Source organism: Bidens hawaiensis, unplaced genomic scaffold (genome assembly GCF_021521415.1).
Source record: "Bidens hawaiensis isolate Kalapana, Puna unplaced genomic scaffold, B.hawaiensis_p1.1 tig00002273_1, whole genome shotgun sequence".
In the NCBI taxonomy this organism is placed as follows: Eukaryota; Viridiplantae; Streptophyta; class Magnoliopsida; order Asterales; family Asteraceae; genus Bidens; species Bidens hawaiensis.
In genome coordinates, this window is record NW_027491121.1 from 281,210 (window position 1) to 290,905 (window position 9,696).

A 9,696-nucleotide genomic window follows, 5' to 3' on the forward strand; every position below is an offset into this window, starting at 1 on the left:
TACTTCAAAACTAGCCGCAAGTATAAGTTTCTTCTAGACTGAAGAGGTAGGTCCTAGCAGAGCCCAGTTGGACCCGCAAGACTCACCTTGAAGAGGGACATCTGCGCAAGGACCAACTGGTCCCGCAGGACCCACCATGCTCAGAGATGAAGACCTTACGCGCAGTACGCCAGCTGTTCCCGCAGGAAAAGCCTCCCAATGGTGAAGTACCCCGCCTGTTCCCGCAGCTGCGGATACAAGCCATCAAGGAAGGCTACCCGCACTAATAGCAAGGCTACACGCACAAGGCACTAACTCAATAATTCAGTGTCACCTGAAGGAATGAGCAAGGCGGGAATACTCCCGCCCAAATGAGCCAGTCCGTACGCTTCTGGAAGGTCTTTTGTACTATACCTGCCAAGGTATGGACAAAATAGACAAGATCTGACCAGAGCAGCCCATGAACCAATCACAGGGTGACAGCTCATCGACAACAGTATGAGGAGGAGCACGCTCTAGTACAAAATGTCACTATCAGCCGCTGCCTACTCACCAACCCTTGTCGTGGCACGTACATAGCCTGCAGTTGGTGGAAAAGGAACAGTACACAGCCGGCGGAAAAGGAATAGTACATAGCCGGCGGAAAAGGAACAGTACACAGCCGGCCTTGTCACTATCAGCCGCTGCCTACCCACCAACCAGCATGGCACGTGAGTAGCCCACAGTTGGTAGAAAAGGAATATTATACAGCTGGCTGTACCTGCTTGGAAACCTACCTTCGGCTATAAATACTCCAACACCTTGGAACGGTATCATCATCTTACCTTCACTAGCTATTTCTCTCAATATACACTTATATTCAGAGCAATCTAGTCTGATTCTCACGTCGGAGGGTGGTCACAAGGAGGAACCCCCCACTTCTCAGTGACGAGCTCACGGTGTCTGTTTTGCAGGTCATCTGAAGAACATCCACCTTTTCCGGACCTAACCCTCGTGGGAAACATTACTTAGCCCCTAGATTATCCGTAATCTGCCCGGGGTCACTTAGTGTTTCTTCATAGACCAAAACGATTAAGTACGTTCAATAACTTATTTATCATGACAACTCCGAAATTCTCTACATATTAACGTCGGCTTAAATGCACAGCTACTCTCCATCAATTCGTAAACAATAGTTCAAATTAAGGTAAACATCAAAGATCACAATTGGTATTTATGTTGTTGCAAGAGAATTAGCGAATGTTACTTGCTGGCCATAGAATGTAGCCTCCTGTCAATGACCAGATGATGACAGAAGAAAACGTGCATATGATTTATACGTACACGCGTATTTGTAATAACTTTCAATTATTTGATGTTTACTTTATTCCATTCCCGGTTACATATAGGTAGCGTTTGTTATGCAGTAATGACAGGCGGAATGGAATGATTCATTACGTGGGAATGAAATAATAGGTGTTTGGTTGCACAATGGAATGGAATCATCCATTACACATGGAATCTCATTCCATCAAAACCATTCCTTCCTACGCCCTTCTTTTTTTTTCATTCCATTCCTCCTTCAACCAACTTTCTCAACAACGCCATCATCGAACAACAACCACCGCCACCACCACCACCACCACTACCATAGCCACCACCATCATCTGACCACCACCGCCACCGTCACCACCACCACCTCCGCCGCCACCGTCACCACCACCACCTGACCGCCACCGTCGCCATCACCACCTACACCACCACCACCTTACCACCCAAGCTACCACGGCCACCATCGTCGCCATAACCACAACAACCATTGTCACTGTCGCCACCCGACCATAACCGCCACCACCACTATCACTGCCTAGCCACCACCACCGTCATCACCACCCTACCACCGCCATCACTACTAATGCTACCATCGCTTGACCGCCACCACCACAACCACCACCCCGGCCGCCTGACCGCCACCACCACCACCACCACTAACATAGCCACCATCATCATCTGACCACCACCGCCACTGTCACCACCACCACCACCTCCGCCGCCACCACCACCTGGCCGCCACCGTCGCCATCACCACCTACACCACCTTACCACTCAAGCTACCACCGCCACCATCGTCGCCATAACCACAACAAACATTGTCACCGTCGCCACCGACCATAACCGCCACCACCACTATCACTGCCTGGCCACTACCACCGTCATCACCACCCTACCACCGTCATCACTACTAATGCTACAATCGCTTGACCACCACCACCCCCCTCCCCCCCCCCCCCCCCGCCTGACCGCCACCACCATCACCGTCGCCACCGCCACCGCCACCACCATTTTCATCTCCAGAGCTACCACCACCGTCATCATTTCAGGGGGGTTTTTTTATAAAAAATTTATATATTTTGAGATAGGAATATTTTAATTATTTCTATTTCATTCATAAAATTTTTTTCGAATACCAAACAACATAACGTAATTATTCATTTCATTTTCATATATTAACCAAACAAGACAAAGGAATGGTAATGATCCATTTCATTCCTTTGTCCATTCCATTCCTTCTCCAATTCCATTCCTTTCAACCAAACATAACAGTGATTAGGATTTCTTGGCCAATGTTATAGATATTAGCTTCATCTCCATAAGTATGACGTTATCATGTATGATTTGTGAACTTCTAGGATATTTATAGGGGATTCATACTTGTAAAGAAAAATGGTAGAAAGGAAAAGACATTTTTAGCTAACTATATATGAGTTTGAAATCTAAAATTAGAAATGGTTCAGTCTTCGTAACGTATTTGTCAATCGAAAAGCATGAATATTACGTTTTCCATTATGTGTTCTTGTTACATTGTCACAAATTGAAGTGAGAATTACTGAAACTGACTTATTAGAAATATTTGGTTAAAAAAGAAAAAAAAAGAAAAACAATAGAAAAAAAAGCAAACGAACAAAGTGAGCGTGAGACAAGCATTCAAACTAGTCAAGTTATATATATAACTTATGAGCCGATTCTTCAAAACGCAAAATGAGCATTAGTTAAACCAAATCGACTTGTTTAGAGTGTTGATCCAAAATATGGTTTGGTCTACTGGTCTAGTACACTATCTATACACATGGTATATGCCATTTCAGAACTATACGTATAGAAGTACAAGATAAATGTGAGTATGCAAGTTATATACGATATAACAAATATGTTGATCAGTTGTGGAATTGTTTGTTGAAATGACTTCACCGTCTACGACGTTAGGATTCCCCGTAACAAAGGCTATACAAGTTGGCTGGCTTGTATAAAGTTTTATTATTCCAAGTCTAACACCCCTTTAATATGAGCTACACGGTGGAGACTCGTATAGAGTTTTATGATATTTGTTTAAAGAGAATCTTAGAAACCAAGTTATTTGAGGAACAAATAACTACCTGTGGTTAACTTAATTCCAACACATACGTGTAATGGGTAAAATACCATGTAGCTTGTGTAACATCCTAGAATATTCTAATATTAAATAATTAAAGACAGTCGCATTTAGTTATCGTGTGTTAATAGTTAATAAATATTAAATAAAGAAAGATCATGGACTTGGTTAATTATGGTGGATTAAAGGGTAATGTGCCTTAGGTTCATGGGCTTTAAGGGATATAAATACCTTCTATACCAACCTAAAACCCTAATCCTCATACCATCTTTTCATATTGCCTACACACACATACACCTACAATGTATACACGGCCGAGAGAGAGAGAGAGAGAGTGAGATCCAAGGCCAAGCAAACGTGATTCTTGATAGATCCATTAATACACAAGATAAATACAAGATCTAAAGTCTATAACTAAGCCAAAAAAATACGAAAAGTTATGTTTTGATCTTAACGTTTTTATAAACGTTTAGCCTTGAAACTTGAGTCTAGAATAGATCGGGTATAAACGAAACATAAAGTTGTAAACTTGATAATAAACATGAGTGTAATAAACCCTTGAACCTAGTTGGAACGTTTTAGCTTAAAAGATCAAACTTTATGATTCATTCGGGTCAAGTTTGGTCCGCAATCAGTCTAGGAAGTGGGTGGGACTGAGACCGAACCATAATAAGCGAATTAGGGGCACGAAATGCATGTTTGAATTGATAAAACGAACCCTGGCAGCAGCAGCTCGCAACAGCAAGCTTGCTGTATAAGTTCGCTGCTGAGCAAGTTCGCCACTTTAAGTTCGCCGGACACCAAGTTCGCTGAATACTAAGTTTGCCGGACCCTATGTTCGCAAGACACTAAGTTCGCCGAACACTAAGCTCGCTGAATGTTAACTTCACTTAATACTAAGTTCGCTTAATACTAAATTTGCTTAACGCTAAGTTCGCTTAAGTTATGTTCGCGTAAATGAAGCTAGCTTAAGATGTATGTTCACGTACATTTATATCCGCTCATAAATACAAAGTAACGAATCAGATAGCGAATCAGACTTAATCCGTTATGAAGAATGAGTTAACGAATTAGAAAATAAATTAAAATCCTAATGGAAAATGTGTTAAGACAGTTAATGGAAATAAAATTTTTCCAAGCTGACCTGGCAGCTTAACCCCAGCCAGGGGCTCTGCCCCTTGGACCCAGCTAGGGGCTGCCGCCCCTAGAACCCCGCTGCCCCGGACCCTCATTCGTTGTGGGTTATTTAAAGATAAAAATACGATACGAGCAGTAATAGTTAATTGATACATGTAAATATATTATACAGTTAGCCGTGCACAACTCAAGAAAGAGATTACGATTAACGGTGAACGTAACCGCATTTAAGTGAGTTTCATTTCCTTGTTATGTTTTCGGGGTTGTGTGCATACTCAATGTGATAGTTAATACACTTACCTTAAATGGTAAGTGTACTCCATGTATGATTTATATGTCATTATGTATATCTTGAATGTGAATGAAAGCTTGTCGGTACTTGAACGATCTTCGGATATTGCACGTATTGACAAGGGAGGTATGTGTATGATAGTTGAATGTGTATGATAGATATATTTGCAACATATGATTATGTATGAATGACGAAAGTATATGTATGTTACGGGTATGTAAAGACAGAATGTACGAAGATGAAGAAGTAAGGGATCAGACCCTAATAATATCTGAGATAGAGAAGAAAGGGATCAGATCCTAATAATATCTGAGATAGAGAAGTAAAGAGGGATCAGACCCTACTAATATCTGAGATAGACAAGAAAGGGATCAGACCCTAATAATATCTGAGATAGACAAAGGAAAGAGGGATCAGACCCTAATAATATCTGAGATAGTATGGACAGTAAACATAAAGTATGAAAGTAATAAAGTATGAATGTATGTATGAAAGTAAATTAGTACAGTAATTATTATGTATCTTCGGGTGCATAAATAAATGGTAAGTGTATGTAATGTATGATGTATGATTACTAGAACTTACTCAGCGTAGCTGACTTTTAGTATGCATGCAGGTGAGTAGAATGAGACAGCTGGCTTGAGCGGGGACACGTGGCAGAAGAATAAGAGTCTGGCATCTGAAGACCTGTTATTTTTTATAAGTTATGTTTTGATTTTGAAAGACAAGAGGAATGTTTTAAGACATGTTTATGATTTGATATGTGATGTTTATGAAAGTTTTATATTCCGCGTAAAGTTTTAATTAACTATGATATTTAAAACTGTGTTTATGAGTAAATCCAACGTCCAAAGTAGGGCAACAGTAACGGGGCCTTACAACTTGAGAACCTAATCAAGGATTGGAGCTACAAATATACAAATTTTATTTTTCCATCATTTTTCATAAAAAATGTCACATGTATTAACAAATCTTTATCTTTAAATACTATTAAAACAATACACTTTGTCCACATGGCATTATTCTAGGCTGTCCACATATGCATCCAGTCAGCAATTTCCATTGTCATATTGTCTATTATGCTGCCACGTGTCATCTTTACTAAATAACTATATATTTAAACCTTAACTATTCATAATTTTTCACCATAAACATATTTTTCTCTCTTTCTCTATTAGCCGGATCTCCTTTCACCCTCTCATATATTCCGGCTGCTCTAGATCCAGATTTTTATTAATCGTTTTTCGGTAAGTTTATATTTTATAATAAGCATCCTATTGTTGATATATGTATTTCTGGCAACATTATATTTGCGTCCGGTTATTGTTTCCTCTAATCTTCTTATCTTTATTTTCATTGCTAACTGATTTCATTAAAATCGGTTTAGGTTGTAATAAAAAATGGCGATGAAGCTAATATGTTGACGTATTTACGTTTTTCTGGCAAGTTTTTCCGGTAAGTTTTCCGTTTAGTTTTTCCGGTTATGTGTTATACTTAAAACAATGGTTGTTTTATATTTATGTGAAGTTTTATATTTTTCTTTCCTCTCATATATTCCAGCTAATCTAGATCTAGATTTGTATTAATCGTTTTTCGGTACGTTTATATTTTATAATAAACTTCCGATTGTTGATACATGTATTTCCGGCAACTTTATATTTTATTCCGATTATTATTTCCTCTAACCTTTTTATCTTTATTTTCATTGTTAACTGATTTTATTAAAATCAGTTTAGGTTGTAAATCAAAAACGGCGATGAAGCTAATATGTGGACGTATTTACGTTTTCCGGTTATGTGTTATACCTCTAACAATGGTTGTTTTATATTTATTTGAAGTTTTATATTTTTCTTTCCGTTTTTTTTTTGTTTTACATGTTGTTCTTCTAGGTTCTAAATAAAAATCATGTTTATTATTTCGTTTTTTCTGGTAAGACACATTTAAATTATCCATTTAAGTATCTCATTAATACAATTTATTGAGTTTGACTATCCTTATTTGTTTAAATAACTAATAAAGATAGTCAAACTCAATAAATTAGTTTAATGGTTTTAATACAATTTAATTAGCATATTTAAACTTATTTTAAATTCAAAATTCTAACAAAATAAAGATGGTGTAAGACGCAAAATTTTAACAACCTGTGTTTAAACATAAATCAATACCAAAATTGCAATAATATTGACTTTACTATTGCCAACCGATTTCTAAAATAAAAAATCATTGCCAAAATTGCAATTCAATGTTGACTTTTAAATTACTTTGATTTACACATATGTTACGGTTACTATTTAATTACATGTATAATGTTTTATTGGGTTATGATCTTTAATCTTTAATTTAATATTCCTGAAATATTAATTATAAAATTATTAATTTTTTATTAACATTTACTAATTATAAATATACTAAATTTACTAAACTAAATATAATATTGATTTTTAAAATTAAAATACATATTAAATTATAATATTCACATTTCACATATAATTTATTCTAGAATTTAATAAAGATATTAAAGTACATAACTAATTCCATTATTAATTGATCTTTTAACTATAATTTGAAATTCAAATTTAATTTATTACTGACTATATTTAAAGGTTTGACTAAATTAATTATAATTAAGGAAATAATTTATGTTTTTATATAATATTAAATAAAATTATATAACCGTATATAATCATAAAGTTTCTAATTTTTTATTAATATTTACTGAATTATAAATTTAGTAAATTTACTAAATCATAATAGTGATTTTTAAAATTAAACAAAAAAGTATAATATTGATTTTCCAAATATAATCTATTCTAGAAGTTTCTAAAAATATTAATCTACATTAAATTAATCCGTTATTATTCCAGAATTTTATAATTTAATAATAATAATAATTGACATTTTTACAAAAATTTAAAAATTCAAATATATTTAAAGGTTTGACTATAATAATGATAGTTAATGAAACTATTATGTTTTTTATTATTGTTATTATTATTTCAATCCTAAATTAAGCAACGTATTATTATTAAATATTAAACGATTTTGATTAACCTTAAATATTAAAATATTAAATTTATTATATAATAATACATTTTGAATATAATCAATCGTTTATTTTAGGAAAAAAAAGATTTACAGTAAACCGCTTTAATTATATTCAAACTTATTGTTTAGTCAAATATTCAGTTACATACTATATGCTAATTGATATCATTTCAAATTTACAATTATACCTAAATTATTCTAATCTATATTCAATTATTATCTATAAATATATTGCCTTGAGTTATGCATGTTGTTACGTCTAATATTAAATTTCATTCATAACAATTTCTATGTTACGAACTTTAACAAAAATAAACTATTGTCCAATCAATATATAACATACATGATGAGTAGACAATTCTTCACACCATTTCCATCATCGACCCCATAACCTACCCTCTGCAATGTATGTAATGTAAATAACCAAATGACCCATTTTCTTTTTTGTTATGTAGTAGGCACGCAGAGTTGGTGAAGATGACCCATTTGGATGGGATGCCACAAATATCTCTATTAGTTCATAGCAAAGGTTGTCGGGCCACCTTTTCGTTTTCAAAATCAACATATTTTATTATTTATTATTTTTCTCAATTAAACTAATTATGAATTTCTTACGATTATAATATTAACAGTCTCTAATTATCTAGATATTGTTATATGAGAAAATGTTAATATTTTATTTTTCACTAATTTGAAATTCAAATATATTATAATGTTTGACTATAAAAACGATAATTAAGGAGAGAGTTTAATGTTTATATATTATTCTTATTATTATTTCATTTTTAAATTAAGCAACTTATTATTGTCTTTGTTAACTGATTTTGATTAAACTTAAATATAGTAAACCATTCTAAATATACATTTTCAATATAAATTCTTTAGATATTGTTGTTATATTTAATACAAGTAGTATGGTCAACACCTCTTTACACTTTCTAATAACTATAATTTGGAAGTTAAGATTTATTGGTTCTATATAACAACTTTAGTAATGTTTATATGTTACTAATTATTATACATGTTGTTTTGTGTGGTTTATATTTTATATAATCTGCTATTGTGTTGTAACAATTTTCAAGTGTATTAGGAAAAGTGATTTTCTTTTGGTTGAAATTTTTAAGATGTTGATGATGGTTTAATAGCAAAGAACATTATGAGTTATTTTGTTGATGTGTAATGGTTGTTATGCTCAAATTAACTTCTTGTAATTTGAAAGTTTTAATATTAAGACAATATAAATCTATTAATTTTTTGTTGGTATGGTGATGTGTTTAGTGACAATGTAAATCTATCAAGTTTTAATAGTTAAAGAAATATATGTTTGTTTAAATTGATGTTAAGTTGATTATGTTTAGTGACATGTTATTCCACCCACGTGTCACGCGGGCTATGCCCTAGTACACACTGTTATATGAGAAAACACAATTTTTTGGTTTGAAAGACATACCAATTAAGAATTTATGATGCACAGTGGCACAGTAAACATGTAAGGCCCCGTTACCGGTAGCCCTACTTTCGTGTTGGATTTACTCATAAACGCAGTTCTAAATATCAGAGTTAATTAAAACATTCGCAGAATATAAAAGCTTTCATAAACATTTAATAACAAAACACGTCTTGTCTTAAAACATCATTTTGTCTTTCAAAATAAACGAAACATTAAACTTAAACGTCTTGAGTCTTCCGATGTCAGCCTCTTATTCAGTGCCACGTGTCTCCTCAAGCGAGCTGCCTCATCCTACTCACCTGCGTGCATACTAAAAGTCAGCTACGCTGAGTGAGTTCTAGTTAATCATACACTATACAATACACATAAATTTATATTCTTTCA